Raw genomic sequence first — 21,216 nt, 5'->3', positions numbered from 1 at the left:
AAATTTTTAATTAATATAATTATAAAAGATGGAAAAATCAGCCCAGAAAGACCAATTTCTAATTTAATATATTGGTTTTTGACATAATAAGTCACATAATTTTTAAATAATGTCACTTAAAGTATGGTGGAGAAAGGAAATTTTGCTTCATAACTAGAAAAACTCACAATAAAATTTGCCAAGAAAAGCAAAACCAAAAACAAAAACCATTTTGCCATATGAATCTTGCACAAAATTTTAATCCCCTCTCTTTCAATTGATGGTATCAATATAATTTCTTCATGTGCAATTCAAATTATTTACTATCATTGCTTTACTCTTCATCTTGCTCAACCAATCAACCCTTAGACCAATTGTTGCTCACCTCCAATATTATTTCTGATTTCCTAAACCTTTACATTTTCATCTGCATTTAAGGATTTTGATTCTCTGTCTCAGTACAGACATAATATGTACTGATATATTTTTAAAATATGTTTAACTTTGACTTATTTTCCATTTACCATATACATATGTGTATGTGTGTGTGTGTGTGTGTGTGTGTGTGTGTGTGTTTCTTTGTATTGGGATTTTTTCAAAATATTTTTCTTTAGTAAGTGGTATTTATCTTGGGATTCAAGACCATATTGTTGTTTGTGAAACAACTTGCTATGCTTATAATTTAGATGTTGATATGTTATTTCTCTCAATAGTTTCTTGATCCAACAGCAAATCTGATGTTTAGTACCATGTGGAAAGTGCCTGAAAAAAAATTTAAAAACTAAAATTATGATACTACGTCACTACTTTCCTCCTCTTCTGTTGCTATTTAAGTTGGTCATAAAACCTAAACAAAATGTTATGCAGGAGAAAGAACTCAGACTTAGGCTCACATTGAAGAGTAAGCAAGTGCATGTATATATCTCTTACTAAAAGCACCCTTATAGTTGAAAGAAATAGAAATATAAAAAAACAGCCTATACATCTATAGTAACTGGATATTTAGTCCTAAAACATCCATGCTAATAGCTGGAAAATTCATAGTGTCCTCCATACCTAGTAATAGTATTATAGAATATATGAGATGCATGAGTGGGAGATAAGATATGTGGATGGATACACAAATCTATCTGTAAGGTAACCTTATCTCCATACTACTGCCAGTATCACAGTTTAGATAGAGCATATGAATTAAAAGTAATTAATGTGAAAATTATTTCAGTGCTGTTTAATGGAATATTAGCTAGCCCTTAATTAACATCTTGATCCTAACATCCTTTCTGCCATTTGGTGTTTGTGTCGCTTTGTGCAAGGTGCTAAAAAATGTCACGTTTCTAAGCCTGAGTTTTGTATTTCATAAACTCCAAAGAATAATGCTTGTTGTACAGCTTATGGAAGTTTGCTTCTTTTGCTTTGTTTTAGTTTAACTTCTTTTTTTTTTTTTTTTAAACTGGACTGCCTCTGTGTATGCTTGGGTCTAATCCAGCTGACAAGAAATGCTAGTGAATTAAGAAGGAAAAGAATTCCCATCCTCACAGTTCAAAACAACAACAAAAACAGCATTATCTCATAAGAACTATTTTTTCTCAATTACAATTCGATGAATATACACACTAATAACAGAAGAACTGGAAAATTAAAACAAAACATGGAAATACTGGTTAATTTATATTCTTTAATTGCCATGTTTTGTTTTAATTTTCAGTTCTTCTGTTATTAATGTGTAGATTCATTGAAATGTAATTTAGAAAACAGTTTTTATGATATCCAGATTTTAAACCATATATAGTTTATTTGAAACATCTTCTGAACAAAATGAAACTAAACAAACCAAAAAACCAAAGAAGCCATGACCATTGAAAAGACAGCAATAAAATAATGCTGAGAGTATACAGCGCTCAATGAACTTGCCTTGATTTTACACTTGAAAAATTCCTATGCTTCCTAGCAATTCATATTAGGAGAAAATAAACTTCCTCCTATCATTCATAGCAATTTTCTTTAAACTTAAGTAAAACATAGAAACTTAAAGAAAAACAAATTCATATGCCCTCTACTTGCTGCCTTAGTCTTGTCTTTTTTTTTTTTTTTTTTTTTTTTGTACCAGGGATTGAACCCAACCCAGGAGTGATTAACCACTGAGCCATAGCCCCAGCCTGTTTTTATATTTTATTTAGAGACAGGGTCTCACTGAGTTGCTTAGGGCCTCAGTAAGTTGCTGAGGTTGGCTCTGAATTTGAGATCCTCCTGTATCAGAGTCTCAAGTCACTGGGATTACAGATGTGTGCCACTATGCCCAGCATTGCCTTCATCTTTTAATTATGCCCCTTAACTCTTGAAGACCCACAGAGCCCAAGTAACTACAGGGTTGACAGGGTCAGTTCTTGGCAATCCCATAGAAAGGATTTTAAGTGTGTTGCATAAAGTAATAGGTGGAAGTTAATTAGAAATAGGATAGGGACACAGGATAGGCACTCAAGGGACTTTATCATGAGAGAGCAGGATAGCCATTACAGAGCCCAGGATTTTCAAAAAGATTTGGGTCCCTCGCATCTTACCTCAATTTTTCACACTACAGTAAGTGGTTTGTTGCCCTTTGAAGAGACTTCAGAAAATCTGTGTGGGTCCTTATGGTCAAAAAGTGGGTGTGCCCTGTTTTTGGTGATGACCTCTCACAATGGGCCTGGTGACAAGAAATCTTGAAACAAGAGTTCTTGTAAGGTATTATAATTAACATTCTGGGGAGTTTGGAATTTTCCTAATGCTTGTCTACCTTGACAAAGTTTTCTTTTATCCTCAGTCCTGTGACCTATGGCCAGGCCCAAGCAGGACAGTAGACAGCTGTCTGACAGCTCTAGGTCCATGACATGGGAGGAGGGATCCCTGCCGTTGCAAGAGATCCTAGATGTCAAATCTAACACTGCCCATTCTCACCAGAGCAAGGTTGACAAAAACACCAGTTCACACCTTCACTGCTACAGGAGAGGACAGAGTGTCCTGCCCAGGTTCAGGGAGAGAGATTCTGGTGACACCATCCACACTTGCTCACTGGCTGCACACCTGCAGCACCATTCCTGTGCTGGTGCACTGCCTATCCCCCCACCCCCGGTGTTCCTTCCCCGTTCAGAGAACTGGGGGTGGCTCCGCTCCGCTGCCCTACTCCACCCTTGGTGGCATGCGTGGTGCTCATATTGGGGCCCTGCACCAGGGCCCATCTTGCCCAATATAGAGCACCCAGAGGAAACACCGGCAGCCTGACCCTGTATTGGACGTGCAGGTACGGCCCGTCCAACACCCACGAGTACACCCTAGACCCCACCTGCTCCGCACCCCCAGGGCCGCCTTCTACCTGCCAACCAGAAACTGCTCAGCCCTCTGGCCACCATCTGACCAGACCATCTGTGCAGCCATCCTGGCCACCTCAGGGAATGGGTGGGGGCGCTGCACCAGCCCTAGGAGAGGGATCCCCGCCATTGTTATGGCTGCTGACCCTTAAACCCAACATCTTCCACCCTTCCCACATGATCAGGAAACCTCACTGGGTCAGCTGGTGAATCAGTGGGATCTGGATCCCCAGCCCCAGTGCCAGCACTCCACAGTCTACCCAAGACCCACACAGACAAGGGGCACACAGTTCTCGCGCCTATCCTTCCTGCGTCTGGTGCGTGTACAAAGGATGTTGCAAACGCACGCCCCTCCCTGGCACGACCCTGCCTCGTGCCCAGGTCGACGGTTTTCTGCACGCGCCTGGAGGTTCTCTACTCATTCCCTCCAAAGCTGAGCACTGGCTATAGGTCTGACATTGCCGTTTAGCCTGAAGCTGCCTTTGCAAGCAGAAGAATGAACCTTTGTGCCCTCCTCTGCAATTCCTGAACCCCATCTTCTCTAAATGCTTCCATGGGTAGTTTCCAGGACAAGCTTTGTTCCTCACCCCTGTCCCCAGCCTGGGAGGCAGAGAACTGCTCAAAGGGTCCCAAATGAGACCACTGCTCACAGAGGTCACCGATGTCCACTTCCCTCCACTATTGATGGCTCTGGATTGCCAGGGGCCTTGGGAGCATTAGCAGGTTATCTTGCAGGCATCCTGCAACTGCTCATCAGCAGTTGGGAAATGTGCCCCCTAGGTGCTTGTCCCAGGTCCTATGGACTCTTCCATCTTTTCTGGGAGACATAGACATGACCTGCATCCTCCACATGCCTGTTCTCCTGAAGATGGTGTTGCTGCCTACTGCACCTTTCCACGTTTCCTGCAGTTCACCCCACTGATTCAGCAACCCTTCTATAGCACAGGAGCAGGAAGTTGTTCCTTGCTAATTTGCAGCATCATGGTGTACCCAAGACAACTGTCCAAGGAAGATTGTACCCAGAGCCCCTGAAGACAGTGGCCAAGGAGTGGCTGAGCAACTGGAAGACCCCACAGATAGAGAACATCAGAGGGGGAACCCCCATGTTATTAGAGGAGCACAATCTGTTTTTAGGCCCTTGGTGACCCACAGCTCCCTGCCTTCCTTTGTGTCCAGGCCTGGGGCTTCGCATGGAAACCTCCATACCCAGAGATCCCAAGACAGAGCTGAGATCTCCCAGGCCTCCTGGATGAGCTCCTGCCCAAGAGAAATGCCATCAGCAGCTCCTACATCTCCCCTCAAGGTCTTTTAGTCCTGAAGAGGAGGGCTTCAGGTTTATCCATCTGGAAGCTGCCCCTGGGATGCTCTTCAAGTGCAGAAATTCCCTTGAAGAAGACCCAGTGTGAGAAGGTGGTAGGAGACAGGCCGGGACAGCCATTGCTGAGGAAATGTCCTCATCCACGGGGAACACCAGTAGGCCACAGAAATGAAAATTTTCTATGCTGCGACACTGCCAAAGGGACCCTCTGAGGCTGACAGCACCTCCAGAACTGGCCTTTCCAGTGACTGCTGCAGACATAGACCAGGAGAAAGAGAAAGTTCTGGAGCACATCAGCTGCCTTCTGATGGGTGAGGCCCAGGCCATCAGGGACATCTGTACCATGCACTGCCAAGCCCATGTGTGGGCCCCCTGTGCATGGGGAGGGGCCAGGCCTCTGGCTTCAACTTGGTCTCAGCCAGACATTTCCCTACTACCCCAGCACCTCCACCATGGAGGCCTCCAGACTACGTGGGTAGGCTCTGCTGTCTCCTCTCAGAGACACCCTCCCACTCCCAACCTCAGTGTCCCCCTCTCCCCCAGCTTGCCAATCGCTGCTTTGGCCCTTCCTCCCTCCCTTCCTCCTTGAGCACATTGGCAGGTTTAGTGCCACAACCCCTGGCCCCCTTTGGGGCCACATTCATGGACACCATTTTGCCTCCATGCTGTGTTCTAGCAGCGGTCATCTTGTTTGTGCTCACAGCTTCAGAGCTACAGGCAGAGCAGTCAGTGAAATTTCTCCCTAGGGAGCTTCCTGACAGTGTGGGCTCAACATGGACCACAATTACAAAGGACAATAATATTTCCTCAGTAGCCTGCTTCTTCTGTGCACCTTCCATTCCTTCTCACTCTGTGGTACCCCCAAATCTGCCAACATTCACTTTCCCCAATCAAGCAAATGGCCAAAGCCCAAAAGCTCCAAAGAGCTCAAAACTACAAGGAGACCAGGAGAGCCAGGCTGAGGGCCTGTGCCTGTAATGGTAATGACCCCAACCAATGAGCCCAAATAACACTCCACCCTCTTCCTAGCAGCTTTGAGAGCAAAGCTGCCTAGGAAGTGAGTCGGGATGGGATACTGTAACTCTGAGCCTTGATTTGCCCCAGAATCACAAAGGTCAGGGCAAGCCCTGTAGTATGCATCTAAACAGGGCTCATACCAGGTCCTGAAAGGGAGAAGGTGGAATTTGGCTTAGGCATCATTTTCCTTCTGGACCCCACAGGAGTAGGTCCTGACCTACAACCTAGGATCTGGTGGCTGCCCCAGTGATCCTGTTTCCAGGAGATCTCTGACCAGATAAGGATGGGGCCCTAAAGGCCAGTTTCCTCTTCACTGTTCACCCATGTGAAGCAGATCTTCCAGGACAAGAGGACAGAACAGATGTGAACCTAGAAGCAGACGTTCTCATGATGGTCTTGGTACCATGAGGGGGACTTGCAAGTTTCTGCAAGGAGTGGCCTTTTGGCACTTAACGGAGTGGGCCCCATGGCTCCAAGAACACAGTTGTTCTTTGTCCCATGTAAGGTGGTTACCACAGAGATGGTCTGCTTAAATGGGCTGAAGGTGTTGAAGCCCAAGAATATCCATTAGCCCTGTCTTTTGCTTTGAGTTCCTCCACTTGGAAGGAGATGCACATGGCCCCAAAGGTAGATAAGAGACCTGAAAGCAAGTCTTGGCTACCAGATCCCATTGATGGCATGGGAACAGACTTGCAAGTAGAGGTGGCCTTTCTAGGGGTAGTGCTTTTTCCCCCAAGGGATTCTGCATGTGCAGGCTTTAAGGAATAGCAATCATAATAGGAACACCAGTGCTTGCTTGCCCTGATTTGTGCTTTGCCTTGTGTCCCATGGTACCCATTTTGGTGCTCTGGCTAGGGGTAGTATAGTTGTTCTGTCCCAAGCTTGCACCATGGCTCTGTCTGGTTCTTTGGGTCCCTCCTCTTGGGGAGGAGAGGCACATGGTCCAAAAGGCAGATATGAGTTCTGAGAGCAAGTCTGGGCTCCCAGATCCCACTGAGGCACAAATGAGTAAAGAGGTAGCCTTTCTGGGACAGGTGCTGGTTCCCCAAGATGAGCTTAGGGGTTGGGGCAGGCTTTGGGGGATGGCTCTCAGTGTAGGAAAACCAGTGTTTCCCTGCCCCCGTTTGCTCTTTGTCTTATGTTTCTTGGTCCCCATGGTGGGGCTCGGTTAGGGGCTCCTATTGATGTTTCTGTCCCAAGCTTGCCCCATGGTGCTTTCTGGTTTTGGGTGTCCCTTTACTTTTTGTGCAGATGCTCATTACTGCCATGGATGATGGGATACCTGGGAACAAGTCTGTCCTCCCACTTGCCTTTGAGGTCACTGACACTGCCAGGCTTGAGGGAGATGAACCTTGGTTTTCCCAAGTTGACTGGAGCTGCCAGAGACAAACACTGGCCACAGACCCTGGCCTCTGGCTGGCAGCTACAGAGGTTGAGGCAGATGTATTAGATGCACCAGAGGACCTTGCAGCCAGCCAATTGCTGCTTTGGCTCTTCCTCCCAAGCAGAAGGTGCTGGCATGGGCACCCATCTGTGGGATTTCTGTGTTTTAGCCCCAAGGGCTGAGTGGGTTGGGCTGCCCAAAGTTGGGGGGCCTGCTATCAAGGGTAGAATTGGGGCTACACTGGGAACTGGAGCTCCCAGGCATCCAAACAGCTGACAGCTAGGAAAGGTTTGTGCTCTGAGCTTTTTCCCATCAAGAAGCCCAAGGATTGGTGAGATAGTGGCCAATCCATAGGTATGTGCTAAACCAGTAGACATGGGTCAATAAAAGATTATTTTATAGCTCAAATTTTTGGCTTAAATTATAGGTCAAAATTTTGGTGCTCAGGCTAGGGGTAGTGGAGTTGTTCTGTCCCAAGCTTGCACCATGGCTCTGTCTGGTTCTTTGGGTCCCTCCTCTTGGGGAGGAGAGGCACATGACCCAAAAGGCAGGTATGAGTTCTGAGAACAGGAAAGTTCTGAGAGCACATGGAATGGAATGCCATATTTCAATCTTTCCTACTTTTACACAATCAAGACACTTCTCATGGTGCAAAGTCATTGGGTGCCAAAGGAGAGGCCTTTGCTGGACAACAGCAGAGATGTCCAAGGGGAAGACAGAATACTGTTAAGTGCTTTAAAGCCCGAAGTTCCCCAGTCCTCCAACTCCTCTCATCTGGGCCTCAGCCTGCCCTGCCTCTCTACTCCACAGGGCCACTGGGCATCCTATCTCCTCCACCAAAAGGTGGTGAATCTGGCATGGCTCTGCCCCTTCAAGGTTTCTCAGGGCACTCAATTTGTCCAGGGTACCCACCCCAGTGGGGCAAGTTTATCCTCTCTAAGATAACAGCTCATGGGAGCAATCTCAAGATCAGCCACTGGCTCTCTGTCAATCTATAGCCTACTCTCCTTTTCTGGTACACTAAACACAAAGAATCTTAACTTTCTTAACCTTGATGGTGGAGAGTAGTGAAAGATAATGGGAGAGCAGTGTCTGAGATTGGGGTCTCTGATGACTTCATAGCTGTGGCATGCCTTTTGCCTGGGAATGTTCCTGTACAAGGACGCAGGATGCCTAGCTGCTGTGATAATGTCCTGCATGAGGAGGCTCTGCAGAAGAGTTTTATCTGCCTTGACATTGATCTCAGGCACATTACTCCTGGGAAAAGAGAAACTCTCCTGCTAGACAACCACAGTGTTGCTCCAGCTCCATTACTTCTGAAGCTGCCTGCTTAACAGTAACTTTAAACAACGGACTTTCTTGAGAGCTATACAAAGCTCCTAACATTGCTGCAACTGTAAATTGCATCTGTGGAAAAGCTGTGTAAGTGTTACTGTAACTTTCTGAGTACAAAGAATAATTCTTGCATAGTCTTTTACCTGATAATGACCCATGTATAAATAAAGATTCCTGGTGTAATTTTTTGGATCTTCTTCTTCATCAGCGAGCAATACTCCACCCAATCCCAGCTATTTTTCTTCAAAATATGCATCTGTGAATCTTTATTTTCTAATTCCCCATGGTTCCTTGATGAAACCCACAAGGTTAACCATGCTAGTTATAACACATGATGACCCTGAGAAATAATGGAACCCTTTATTGGAATGGAATAATGGAACTGTGTAAGCTGACATCGATGGGCTACAAAAGGTGCCAGAGAAGCTGACTCTAGCCAGAGCTGACCTGGAGATGCAGACTGAGGACCTGACTGGAGAGTTGGCCTATCTGAAGTAGAATCATGAGGAGGCCAAAATTTGATTTTTTTTTCTCCTTTACAATATATGCACATAGGGTAATAAAGTCCAATTCATTCTACTCTCCTTCCTCCCCCCATACCCTCTCCCCTTTCACTTCCCTTTGTCTAATCCAAAGTCTCTCTATTATTCCCTACCCCACTTCCTTATTGTGAATTAGCTTCCACATATCAGAGAAAACATTAGTCATTTTGTTCTTTGGGATTGGCTTATTTTGCTTAGCATAATATTCTCTAGCTTCATCCATTTACTGATAAATGCCATAATTTCATTCTTCAAGGATGAGTAATATTCCATTATGTATATGTACCACATTATCTTTATTAATTCATCTCTTGAACAGCATCTAGTTTGGTTCCAGAGTTTGTAACTTCTTTGCAAATGTAACCTCATAACATTTTCACCTTATCATCCTGAAGAAGGTACATTTACTAGGCCCATTTGTTGGATGTGAAAACTGAATCTCAGGGAATTTAACCTAATTCTTCAGAGTTTCTTAGTAAAATCTGTAAACCAGAAATACAAATCTAGTTCCATCACCACCCGCAATGCATCCTACTTCTTCACAGTTCATGGCTGACCTTGTCTTACCCATATCTTACCCATAATCCATACTGAGCAGGTCCCAGAAGGAAATGGGGCTGACTCTTCCCATAGCTGGACAGAGGTTGGCCTCCTCCATCTTTGGTGTTATTTTTTCTCTGATTACCTGGTTCCTTTCCAGGATCTTTAAGCTGTCCACTCCCATGTCAGTTATTAAGTGACATCACCTGTCATTCATGTTTTTACAGAACTCCGAGGAAGGGAAAACCCACATGGATTTCAGAAATGGCTCAAGATGTAAATTACTGGTCATGATTGCCTTGGACATCCTGAAAGGGATGGTATTGATGGCACAGGGGTATAAATCTCATGATGGGTCAGAAAACTCATTTACAGAGCAGCCAAAGGTCTATGTAGATCCATAAAATGGCCACAAGCCACCTGCAAATCTGGGTACTTCCTCATCTGGAGCAGTCCATAGCCTCTTTCTCCTGGAGCAATATCAGTGGCTTCTTTTGAAATTGTAGTAGGTGTGAAAAATAGCTCCTGTGCCACTTGGTTATGAAAAATGGTAATGATAATGAAGGTGATAATGCAATAGCAAATACTCATAGACCAAATTGCATACATTATTTCATTGAATATTCACAAAGTCCTTTCACTGACTGTTCTAGTCAGTTCCAGCTGCTACAACAAAATACTCTAAGCTTAAAAATCATTTATTTCTCCCCATTTGGGAGGGTGGGAAGTTCACAGTCAAGGTACTGATAGGTTGAGTTCTTGGAAAGAGCCCTCTTTTTGCTCATAGCTGGCAGCCTTCTCACTGTGTACTCACTTGGCAGACAGCCAGTGAGCTCTGGTCTCTTTTACATCTTCTAAGAACATTAATCACATCTTGGGAGCCATGCCCCCCTGGCCTATCTAACTCTAATTACATCCCAATGGCCAGGCTTCTCATGCCATCACACTGGCATTAGGGCTTCAACATATAAATTTGGAGGAGACACAAACATTCAGTAGGGAATGCCACTGTGGGGTCCTGGGGATATTCTGTATCTTCTCTGTGGTTCTGCTGCCTCATACAGAAAAAGGACGGTAATAACACCTGATCAATGTGCATGTGCATGTGTGTGTGTGTGTGTGTGTGTGTGTGTATGTGTGTATGATTACATTGAATTAAAAACAGGTGATTAGATGATACATGCAAGTGACCCTAGATCTAAAAAAAAAAAAACTGAATATAAAAAACACAAGTGTCAAAATGAAATCTGAACCCAGGTTTTAGAAAACATTTCAGGGTGGGAATAAAAAATATTTCCCAGCAAGAGGATAAAACTGGGGGTTTGTCTTGATGATATCAACTTTTAAGGAGATGTAATACATATTTATGAAATTTAACTTGCTTTATGTTTATATTATACATGTATTACTTTATTCTGCTTCCACATTTAGAAATCAATTTTTAACTAAAACTCATCATAGTCCTCTCCAACATTGGTGTTTTTTTCCCTCTCCAAAACAAATATGGAGTATTAAATATAGTTTCAAGGACTCGGGTTCTGTTCCCTCTAAGGAGAGGGAAAGACGGGTCCTTGTGAATCAGGATGATCTTGACAAACCACAGTGAGGCCTTCATGTGGCTTAATGTATTTGCAAGTTCATGCTACATGGTCATGCTTGTGACCACCACCATGTATAATGACTCCACAGCACTTGTACACAACACTCTCCATAGACTTAAACACAAGGCCACATTCCAAGGAATCCTGATGATCTGTACCTTCTATCTGATCTACTCCAAGCACAAATTGCTGATTTCATAAGAAATAAAGCAAGCAATAAAGACTGTGTTTACCTTGGTTATTAGAAAATGAAGAGCTTGGCCAACCTCAGGTTCCATGACCACTCAGGTGTGGCCCACATTCGGTCACCCCCTCCATCCAGGCAGTCAGTACCCTGACTCCAGAGGCAGGCATGATCTAGGAGGGTGTCCATTTTTCCTCCCTATGCAGGAGAAAATCGTGACTGAAAGAGCACAGTGAGAATTTCCCAGCCTGAAAGCGTGTGGGGAGGTTTATGGTGGGGGACATAAACCCATCTTCCAGCCATTTTCTCGAAAGCACTATGATTTCAAGACACTCGGGAAGTGGAGGAGCTACTGGCCTTGGCTACTCCAGAGGAAGGTTCAAGATAAGTTCCAGTTCAGCTGTGTGACATGAGGAAGGACCTAGACACTGAGCCCCAGGACCATGTTCTTGGCCACCTGACCCCAACTTTGTCACCCACTGGAAGTCTGTGGCTGCACTGGACATCTGGTGATCCCATTGCTTCCAGGGCTGTGATTCCCACTGCAGCCTACCAGGCAGCACCACCTACTGGGTTCAGAAGGATGCAATTCCAGGAGTTATCCCAACAGGAGAGATGAGCACTGCCACAACCCCACCCAGCAGCCTGCACTGTGATTACTGCAGGTCCAGTGGACCCAGGAAAGCCCATGGGCAGTGGAAGGGGCCCGAGGAGCACCCACTTTGGATAACAGTCCCAGGTAAGGCTCCCTCCCACCTCATTCCTCCAGGTCCCCACTCACTGATATTTTGCCCAGTTCAGAAACCAGCCCAGAACTCCACCAGTGAGGAGGAAGGACAGCTCCTGATAGCTGAGCATGGAGGAGCATGCAGGGCTGCTTGGTGGGTTATGGGAAGCTTGAGCTTGAAACCTCACAGGTAACTCTGGCAGGGTGCCCTTCCATCCAGGGAAAGCCAAGACCCATGACAATTGGAACCTCCCAAGAATGAATGCTGAGGGGATCTCTGGGTCTGCAGGTGTCTGTGTTGGATTGGAGTGGTGAAAGGTAACATATCTTACACTGTAGGACCAGTAGGAGGCCTAGTATTGTCACCAGAACAGCTAAGCAATGAAGACACAGTCAAAAACTGGAGCGCTGGGGTTGAGGCTCAGTTGCAGAGTGCTTGCCTAGCACGTGGGAGGCACTGGGTTCAATTCTTAGCACTGCGCAGAAATGAATAAAGGCCTGTTGACAACTAAAAAAATAAATTTAGAGAATCTTGATAACCAAAATTCAAAAAAGCAACCCAAATATGAATAAAACAAGATTTTGTGAGCACACAGCTGGGTTTTTTCTGACTTCCACGCAGACAGAAAGGACTGTGGACACAGGGTACAATTTACTTCCAACCTACCCTGCTGAACCCTTCAGTCAGACTCTGGGTGGCTCCTTAGATGTGTTCTCAGCAGCTGTTCCCCCCACTGTTCCCAGAGGAAGTGCAGGAAGACACACAGGCCATGAACTGGAAGCTGCCACCACCTGAAATGCTGCTCAGCCAAGAAACTTGCCCCCCAGCAGTTCCCCTTCTGACTGGCCAAGCCCACAGACAGAATTCTCACAGCTCAGGGGCGGGGCAGGACTGAGGGATTCCTGCCATTGCAAGAGCTCCTGGCTGTCAAACCCAGCCCTGCCCACCCTCAGCAGAGCAAGGCTAGATACAAACACTAGCTCACACCTTCAAGGGAGGACAAGGTGTCCTTGCCCAGCCCCAGCAAGTGAGATCCTGGAGATGCCACCACCACTTGCTCACCTGCTGGTGCACCGCCTTTCTAATGCCCTTGCTTTCCCCTTCAGAGGCCCAGGGAGGCTACCCCCTGCTTCCTCCTTGGAGGTATGGAGATCACTTCTATTGGGGCCATGCCACTGCCTGCCTTTTCAGAGAAGAGCACTCCTGAAGAGGCACGGACATGCCCTTGTACCAGAGGTGCAGACTCGGCCAGCAGATGCCTTGTAGGGCGCAGGGGCAGGAAGTGGCTCCTTCCCAATTTCCAGTACCCCAAGAACACTCCCCAGGGAGGACTGTGAACACAGCCCCTGGAGACAGAGGCCAAGTGGTGGCTGAGCAAGCAGAGCACCCTGTAGATAGAGAACATCAGAGAGGACGTCCCCAGGACACTGGAAGAGCACAATCTACTTTTAGGCCCCTGGGAGCCCATAGCTGTGTGCCTGCCTTTGTGCCGAGGCCTGGGGCTCTACAGGCAAACCTGTGCTCCCAGAGCTCCCAAGACAGAGCTGAGAGCTCCTGGGCCACCGGCATGAGCTCCTGCCCCAAAAGAAACCCCATCAGCAGCTCCTACAGCTCCACGCGAGGTCTCCGAGCCCTGAAGAGGAGGGCTCCAGACTCATCCAACGGGGAGCCGCCCCTGGGATGCTCTTCATCCCCAGGGATTCCCCCAAAGAAGGCCCAGAGTGAGAAGGTGGCAGAAGGCAGGGCGGGACAGCCATTGCCCAGGAAGAAGTCCTCACCCACAGGAGACACCGGTAGGCCACGGAAACGCAAGTTTCCTCTTCTGCGACGCTGCCAAGGGGAACCTCTGAAGCTTGCCACCACCTCTGGAACTGGCCTGTCCAGTGACTGTTCAGGACCTAGACCTGGAGAAGAAGAAAGCTCTGGAGCACATCAACTGTCTTCTGATGGGTGAGACCCAGGCCATTGGGGGCAGCTGTACCATGGCCCCACAAGCCCATGGGGGGGATCCCTCTCCAATGGGAGGGGCCAGGCCTCTGGCATCAGTGGGCCTCAGCCAGATCTTTCCCCATCCCCCCAGCAGCACAACCATGGTGGCCCACATCCCAGTGTAGGTCAGCTCTGCTGTCTTTTCCCAGAGCCATCCTCACATCATCAATCTTACAGGACTGCTCTCCCCCAGCCTGCCAATTGCTGCTTTGGCCCTTCCTCCCAGGCCCTCTCTCAGCACATTGGCAGGCTTGGCTGCACAACCAGTGGCCCCCTTTGGGGTCACACCCTTGAACACCACTATGCCTTCACAGCCCCCACAACTGGGGCCTCCCCCCACCTTGGGTAGGCGCTTCCCGCGCTCTCACCAGGGCCCAAAGCCCTACTGTACACACAGGCCCTCACCTTTAGCAAGCTCCAGCTCTCCAGCTTGAAGGGTGCAAGGACACATTCCGCAGGGGAAGCAGCCTCTCACCCCTGGAGCCACCGTCCCACCAGTCCCTGGGGTTCCTGGTGGGATGAAGCACAGAGCCCCCAGCTTTGTCAGCTGTCATCAGCTTGGACACGTGGGAGCTCCAGGTCCAAGGGCAGCTCCAATGCCACCCTTGACTGTGGGCCCAAAAACCTTGGGCAGCCTAAACTACTCAGTCCTTGGGGCTGACAAACATAGAAACACCACTGTGGGTGCTCATGCCAGACCCCAGACACACTCAGTGACCTCTAGGGCAGCTGCGAGGAGACTTGTCCTTGGGTCGGACATCAACCATGAAAGTATCAAGCTCAAAAACTAGAGAAACCCCCAAAACTAGAGAGCACCGTGGGGCAAATTTGGGAAATGACACCTACAATGCCCCTAGCCAGAGCACCACCATGGCACCCGGAAAACACACAAAAGAGGGTAAAAAAGGGCAAGGAAAGAGTGGAGTTCCTACCCCGAGTGCCATCCCTCAAAGCCTGTCCACCCAGAAACACCAAAGCTCACCTAAGGGGACAAGCACTACAAAGGATATCTCTAGTTTCCCTTCAGTCCCTGGGACATCAAGGAGATCAGAGAGCCCAGATTTGCTCCCTGAACTGATGTCAGCCTTTGGGGCCTGGTTTAGCTCCTCCCAAAGAGGAGAAACCCCAAGCAACAGCCAGCAACATGGGGCAAGGTTGGGACAGAACACCTTCAGTGCCCCTAGACAGAGCACCACCATGGCACTCAGGAAACACACAAAAGAGGGTAAAAAAGGGCAAGGAAACAGTGGTGTTTCTACCCCGAGTGCCATCCCTCAAACCTGCCCACCCAGAAACACCAAAGCTCATCTCAGGGGACAAGCATTACCACCATAAAGGGTATCTCTAGTTTGCCTTCAGTTCCTGGGACATCAAGGAGATCAGAGAGCCCAGACTTGCTCCCTGAACTGATGTCAGCCTTTCTCCTCCCAAACAGGAGAAACACCAAGCAACAGGCAGCAACATGGGGCAAGGTTGGGACAGAACACCTCCAGTGCCCCTAGACAGAGCACCAACATGGCACCAGGGAAACACACAAAAAAGGGTTAAAAGGGGCAAGGAAACAGTAGTATTCCTACCCTGAGTGCCATCCCTCAAAGCCTGCCCACCCAGAAACACCTAAGCTCACCTAGTGGGACAAACAATACAGCCAGAAAGGATACCCCTAGTTTCCCTTTGGTCCCTGTGACATCGAGAGTAACTGGGAGCCCAGACTTGCTCCCTGAACTCATTACAGCTTTTGAGGCCTTGTGTATCTCCTCCCAAAGAGGAGGGACCCCAAGCAACAGGCAGCAACATGGGGCACGGTTGGAACAGAACAGCTCCAGTGCCCCTAGCCAGAGTACCACCATGGCACCAGGGAAACACACAAAAAAGGGAACAAAAGGGCAAGGAAACACTGGTGTTCCTACCCTGACTGCCATCCCTCAAAGTCTGCCCACCCAGAAACAACTTAGCTCACCTTGTGGGACAAGCAGTACAGCCAGAAAGGATACCTCTAGTTTCCCTTTGGTCCAAATGACATCAAGAGGATCTGGGAGCCCTGTCTTGCTCCCTGAACTCATTACAGCTTTTAAGGCCATGTGTATCTCCTCCCAAAGAAAAGGGACCCCAAGCAACAGGCAGCAACATGGGGCACAGTTAGAACAGAACACTTCCAGTGCCCCTAGCCAGAGCACCACCATGGGGACCAAGGGACAGAAAGAAAGTCACACACTAAGGAAAGCAACCACTGGTGTGGCCGCAGTTATTGCCATCTCCCAAAGTCTGCCCACACAGAAAGCCTTAAGCTCTCCTGGGGGAACCAGCACCACACCCCAAAAATTGACCTCTACTTTGAAGTCCACCCATACTCCATCTATGAGACCTGGGAGTCCAGACTGGCTCCCAGATATAATCTCTGCCTTTGGAGCCATGGTCATCAGCCCCAGTGGAGAAACAAGATGCCTGAGAAAGTGCTAAGAGCACACTTGGACTTTAACACCTTCAGATCCCATTACCCAGATAAGGTGATGCTAACTGCTTTAAGTACTGACACTGCCTAGATGCCAACAGTCCTCCACTGCCCTCAGCTGGCCTCAGCTGGCCTCGGCTGCCTCCACTCCATGGGGTCACTGGGCATCCTATCACCTCCATCATAGGATGGTGAGTCTGGCATGCTCTGCCCCTTGAAGACTTGTGAGGGCACTTTGGCCAGGGTACCCACCTCAGTGGGGCAGGGTCATGTTCCCTAAGACAACAACCCATGGGAGCAATCCCAAGGTCAGCCACTTGCTCTGTCTCAACCTACACTTCCTCTCCTCTTCTTGTCTCTAAACACAAAGAAATTTAACTTTCTTAACCATGACGACCCTGAAAATGATGGAACCCTTTTGGCACATCTTTGTCTCATGCTATAGCTCACAAACTGCAGACAAGAGTCATCTCTTCAGAAAGCCCAGTGGAGGCTCTCGTCCTTCACCAGGCTGACACCCCAATACTCCCCAGTCCAACAGAAATCTAATTAGACTGTGCCTGTTACAGGAGCAGCAGAAAAGCCCCAGGAGCAGGTTCCCCTGCAGCCTCCCAAAACCACTTAGGAGACCTGCACTGCACTCACCACTGTCTCCATCTCCCACTACACCTGGTTCCATTCCTGGACAGGGACATCCCCCTCACATTATTCTGCTCATAGTAGTTGTGGTTCTGTCCTGGTCAGGTTTTAAATCAGGAACACAGTGAACTTGGAGGCTGAGTTTAGACAAGTTCCTTCCACGTCTAGGCTTTGGAATATTTGGGGTAACATGATACTGTTGTTATTGCTTCTTCTAGAATCTGGTCAAATTCAGCATTGACTCCATTGGGACCTGAGCTTACCTCTGTCATAAGATACTGCTGCAGTCTCCTTACTTGTCCCTCCTATTATCTGAATATTTATATCTTCTTGACTCATTTTGGTTCCCTACATTTGTCTGTTTCTCCTAGGTTTTTTCACATGTTTGCATGTAGTTGTTCAAAATCCTCTCTAATGATCCTTTGAATTTCCTTGGAATCTGTTGTAAGACCACCCTTATCAAGTTTCATTGTATTGATTTGTGTCTAATCTCTTTTTCTTTTGTTAATTTAGCTAGAGTTTTGCCACCTTTGCTTTATGCTTTCAAAGAACTACTCTTTGTTCCCTTGAACTTTGGTGGTGCTTCTCTACTTTCTATTGCATTTTTTCACCCTAATCTTGATTAATTCTTTCCTTCTCCTGATTTTAGACTGGTTTTTGTTTTCCTGAGCCATCACCAGGAAATTTACTTGAGGTTTCTCTCTTCTGTCTTTACGTACAGTTTCCTGTAGTCTTTCTTTTTCATAGTGCTGTTTCTGGATCCCACAAGTTCTGATATGTTGTCTTTCCATATTCTTCTGATTCTAGGGATTTTTCACTTGTTTGATGCTGTGAGGCATAATCTGCAAGTGTTTGTGAGGTTTCTGTAGGTTCTTCTGCTCTTAGTTTCTTGTTTAATTTCATCGTGATTGGAAAGCATATAAGATTTTTTGGTATTTTTAAAAATTTTCTTTATGGTAAATACATAATATACCTTGGGGAATGTTCCTTGTGCTGGTGAGTGGCATGTGTACCCCACAGCTGTTGCATGGCCTATCAATGTCTGTTAAGTTCACTTGTCCCACAGTGCCACTTAACTCTGACATTCCCTTGTGATTGTTCATCTGGAAAATCTACCTCCAGGAGAGAAGGGCTCTGAAGTCCCCCAGTTTTTTTCTGGAGCCTATGGCTTCCTTTTTGTCTAGTAGTGTTTGATAAAATTGGGTGCTCCAAAATTGGTGCATTTATATATATATAGGTGACATTGTGATACCTTCTTGCTGTGTTTCCCTTGATGAACATAGAGTAACCTTGTTTGTCTCTTGTGCCTGGCTTTGGATTCAGTGTGTTTGTCATATATAAGCATAGTGACTTCTCCCTGCCTCCACACTCTACTTGCTTGGAAAATTATTTTCCATCTTTCCATTTTCACTCTTGCTCACTTTTGCAGGGGAGGAGAGTTTCTTGTGGGAAGCAGATTTTTTAAAAAATTCAATCTATCCCTCTATCTTTAAATTGAAGAATAAAGACCATGTGTACTCGAGGTTATTCTGAAAGGTATGGTATGTTTCTTATTTTTTGTTGGCTTCCTTTCTCTCTCTCTCTTTCTTTCTTTCCTTTCTTTCTTTCTTTCTTTCCTTTCTTGCTTGTCTTTTTGGTGAAGAAGGAAACATGGAATGCTCAGATGTTTCAGGGTTTTCTAAATTGATAACATGTGACACTCTCATTTCTCAATTGTGTATCTATTCTCCTAGAGACACTTCCTGAGCTCTCACAGTTGTGTTCATCTTTCTTTCTCTTCTGTGTGTAAGATTCCTTTAAGTATCTGTCCAGCTGGTTTAGTGCCCATGAATTCTGTTAGGATCTTCTCATCTTGGAAGGTCTCTAATTCTCTTCCAGTTCTTAAGGCTAGTACTATGTTCCTGGGTGCAGTAATCTAGGTTGGCACCTCTGTTCTTTCAGTGCTTGAAATACATCACTCCTGTTTGTGACCTGAATGCGGAGGGAAGAGGTAACTACCACTGAAGTGTGGGCTGGCTGAAAATAAAGGCCAGGATAGTAATATTAAGAACTAAATACAAAAGATGCAGGACAATATTGGAAGCAGGGCTTGACAAGTGGAAGAGAACTGATGGCTCTGATGCTAACAAGGAGAAAAGCCTGGGAATGCTTCATTTATAATGAAACACACCAAAGGTATTCAGTGAGGAGCATAATAAGAAAAACAGGATAAGAGTGGGGAAATCAAATTGTTTGAGGCTTCACAGGTTATTCCTATCTCTGGGTGGTGGTGTTTGACCCTAGAGCTGTGAGCTAAGGTTCATAAAGTCCAAGCTATTATTATTGCTATGCCAAACACCATTAGATAATTTTTCCCAACCCCATTGGAAAGCATATTATTTGTCTGCAGTTAGGACAGATATGCTTATAGCCAGAATGGCATCTAATCCTTTGTCCAAATTTGAGTGTGGAAAGTTCATTTTCTACATAAATTTTCAAAGCATTAATTTAGTCTCAATCTTTTCTTCAATAGTCTCCCAATTGTAAGGGCTTTGGACATATTTTGAGCCAAATTATTGAGGCAATGACTCCGTTAGATTACATTTCCTAAAAAGTTCCATGATATTTATCACCTTTTCTCCTCACTCTTACATTTCCAGTAATTAAAGCCTAAGGAGATTGAACTCAGGCTCCTAGGCCATAATAGGAGCCCTCTTTGCAATGGTTGTCTATAAAGTCAGACACAGAACCATCAGTAAAATTGAGAAAATCTGAGGCAGCAAATAAATGCCAGAGATCTTTGGGAATACCACCCTTATGAAAGTTAAAATATTACCAATGGAAAATACAGGGGTCATAGCATCCTGATGTAGTTTTTATCATTTCTTGGAGACCAATCCAAAATATATCCACATTTCTAGAGGCATTATGTTGTGATGGCAAGACATTAACAAACTCTGTCCATTTAGGACAGGTGCCAAATTCTATTGCAAAATAATTAGGGCAGTAAGTTATTGGTGGATTTTCCATGGGAATGGCTGGATTTTTATGGGCAACTCCCATTTTAATAACTGTCCATCCATTTGACCTTAAGTCCCAGGGGCCATTATGCTCTCTTTTCCTTAAAAGTTACTTTTAAAACAGCCACCATGTTTATCATGGGACTAACATAGGTGGATTCCCACTGTAGCCAATGTAATTAAATCCAGGCTCATGCCTTCATTTGTAAAACCTCCCATTATGTGAATATCATTAGTAGATACTGGGATGGATTCTCCAGTCCACAAAGGTAGATCTGGGAAATAGGTCCAATAAGTTTCTCCATAGACTCCACTTACCTGGCAACTCAACAGAACCAGCATAGCCACAAACATTGTGGTTCAGACTTATTACCTCCTTGTTGTTAAATTATCTGCTCAACCTGAAAGGCCAGGTGCTTCAGTTGTCTCCCCAATGACAGGTTGGGTTTTCTGGAAACATACAGGCATAGCCTCTACCCTATGTTATTACTGAATCTGATTTATTCTAGTGCTCCATGTGTCACTCAGCAGGAGTGAGATTTTAATATCACAATTTTGAAACATTTTAAAATAATTGTGAGATTTAGTGTGGTTATATGAGATTTTGTTTCCTCCTTTTTATTTTTAAAATTGTAGAAAAAAGTTGATATAAGCTGGAGCATACTTAGCTTAAATTAGAGAATGGCCCAGTACTTTACAAGTATTTAAACAGCAAGAAGTGACAATAAATATTTTTATTTGGCCAGGAAAATTAGCAAAAGTGACCTATGATGCATGTGGGAATTGTTAAAGTCCATGCTGTACAGCCAAAGAGGGCACCACAGCAAAAGGAGGCCTAGATTTTTGTTGTTGTTTTATGAGTTTTATGATTTCCCTTTGTGTCTATTAATGGGCTAAGCAATAAAATTATAAAAGGGGGCCATATAGATACTGAAATACAGTTTTACAACTTGTTTGTCTTATAGGAAATTACCTTATTATTATAAATTAACTTCAGTTGTTACATTAAAATTTGTACTTGTGTAAGGCTTTAACATAATAGTTTTAAAACTTGTATGGATAATACAATATAAAACTAATAAGAGTAAAACATTTAATTTTATAGTAGTTATAAATTAAGGAATATAATTTTATATAATTTGAAACATTTACTTGTTTACATATA

The sequence above is a fragment of the Callospermophilus lateralis genome, chromosome 1 (genome assembly GCF_048772815.1).
Source record: "Callospermophilus lateralis isolate mCalLat2 chromosome 1, mCalLat2.hap1, whole genome shotgun sequence".
NCBI lineage: Eukaryota > Metazoa > Chordata > Mammalia > Rodentia > Sciuridae > Callospermophilus > Callospermophilus lateralis.
This window is presented reverse-complemented; position numbering follows the sequence as displayed.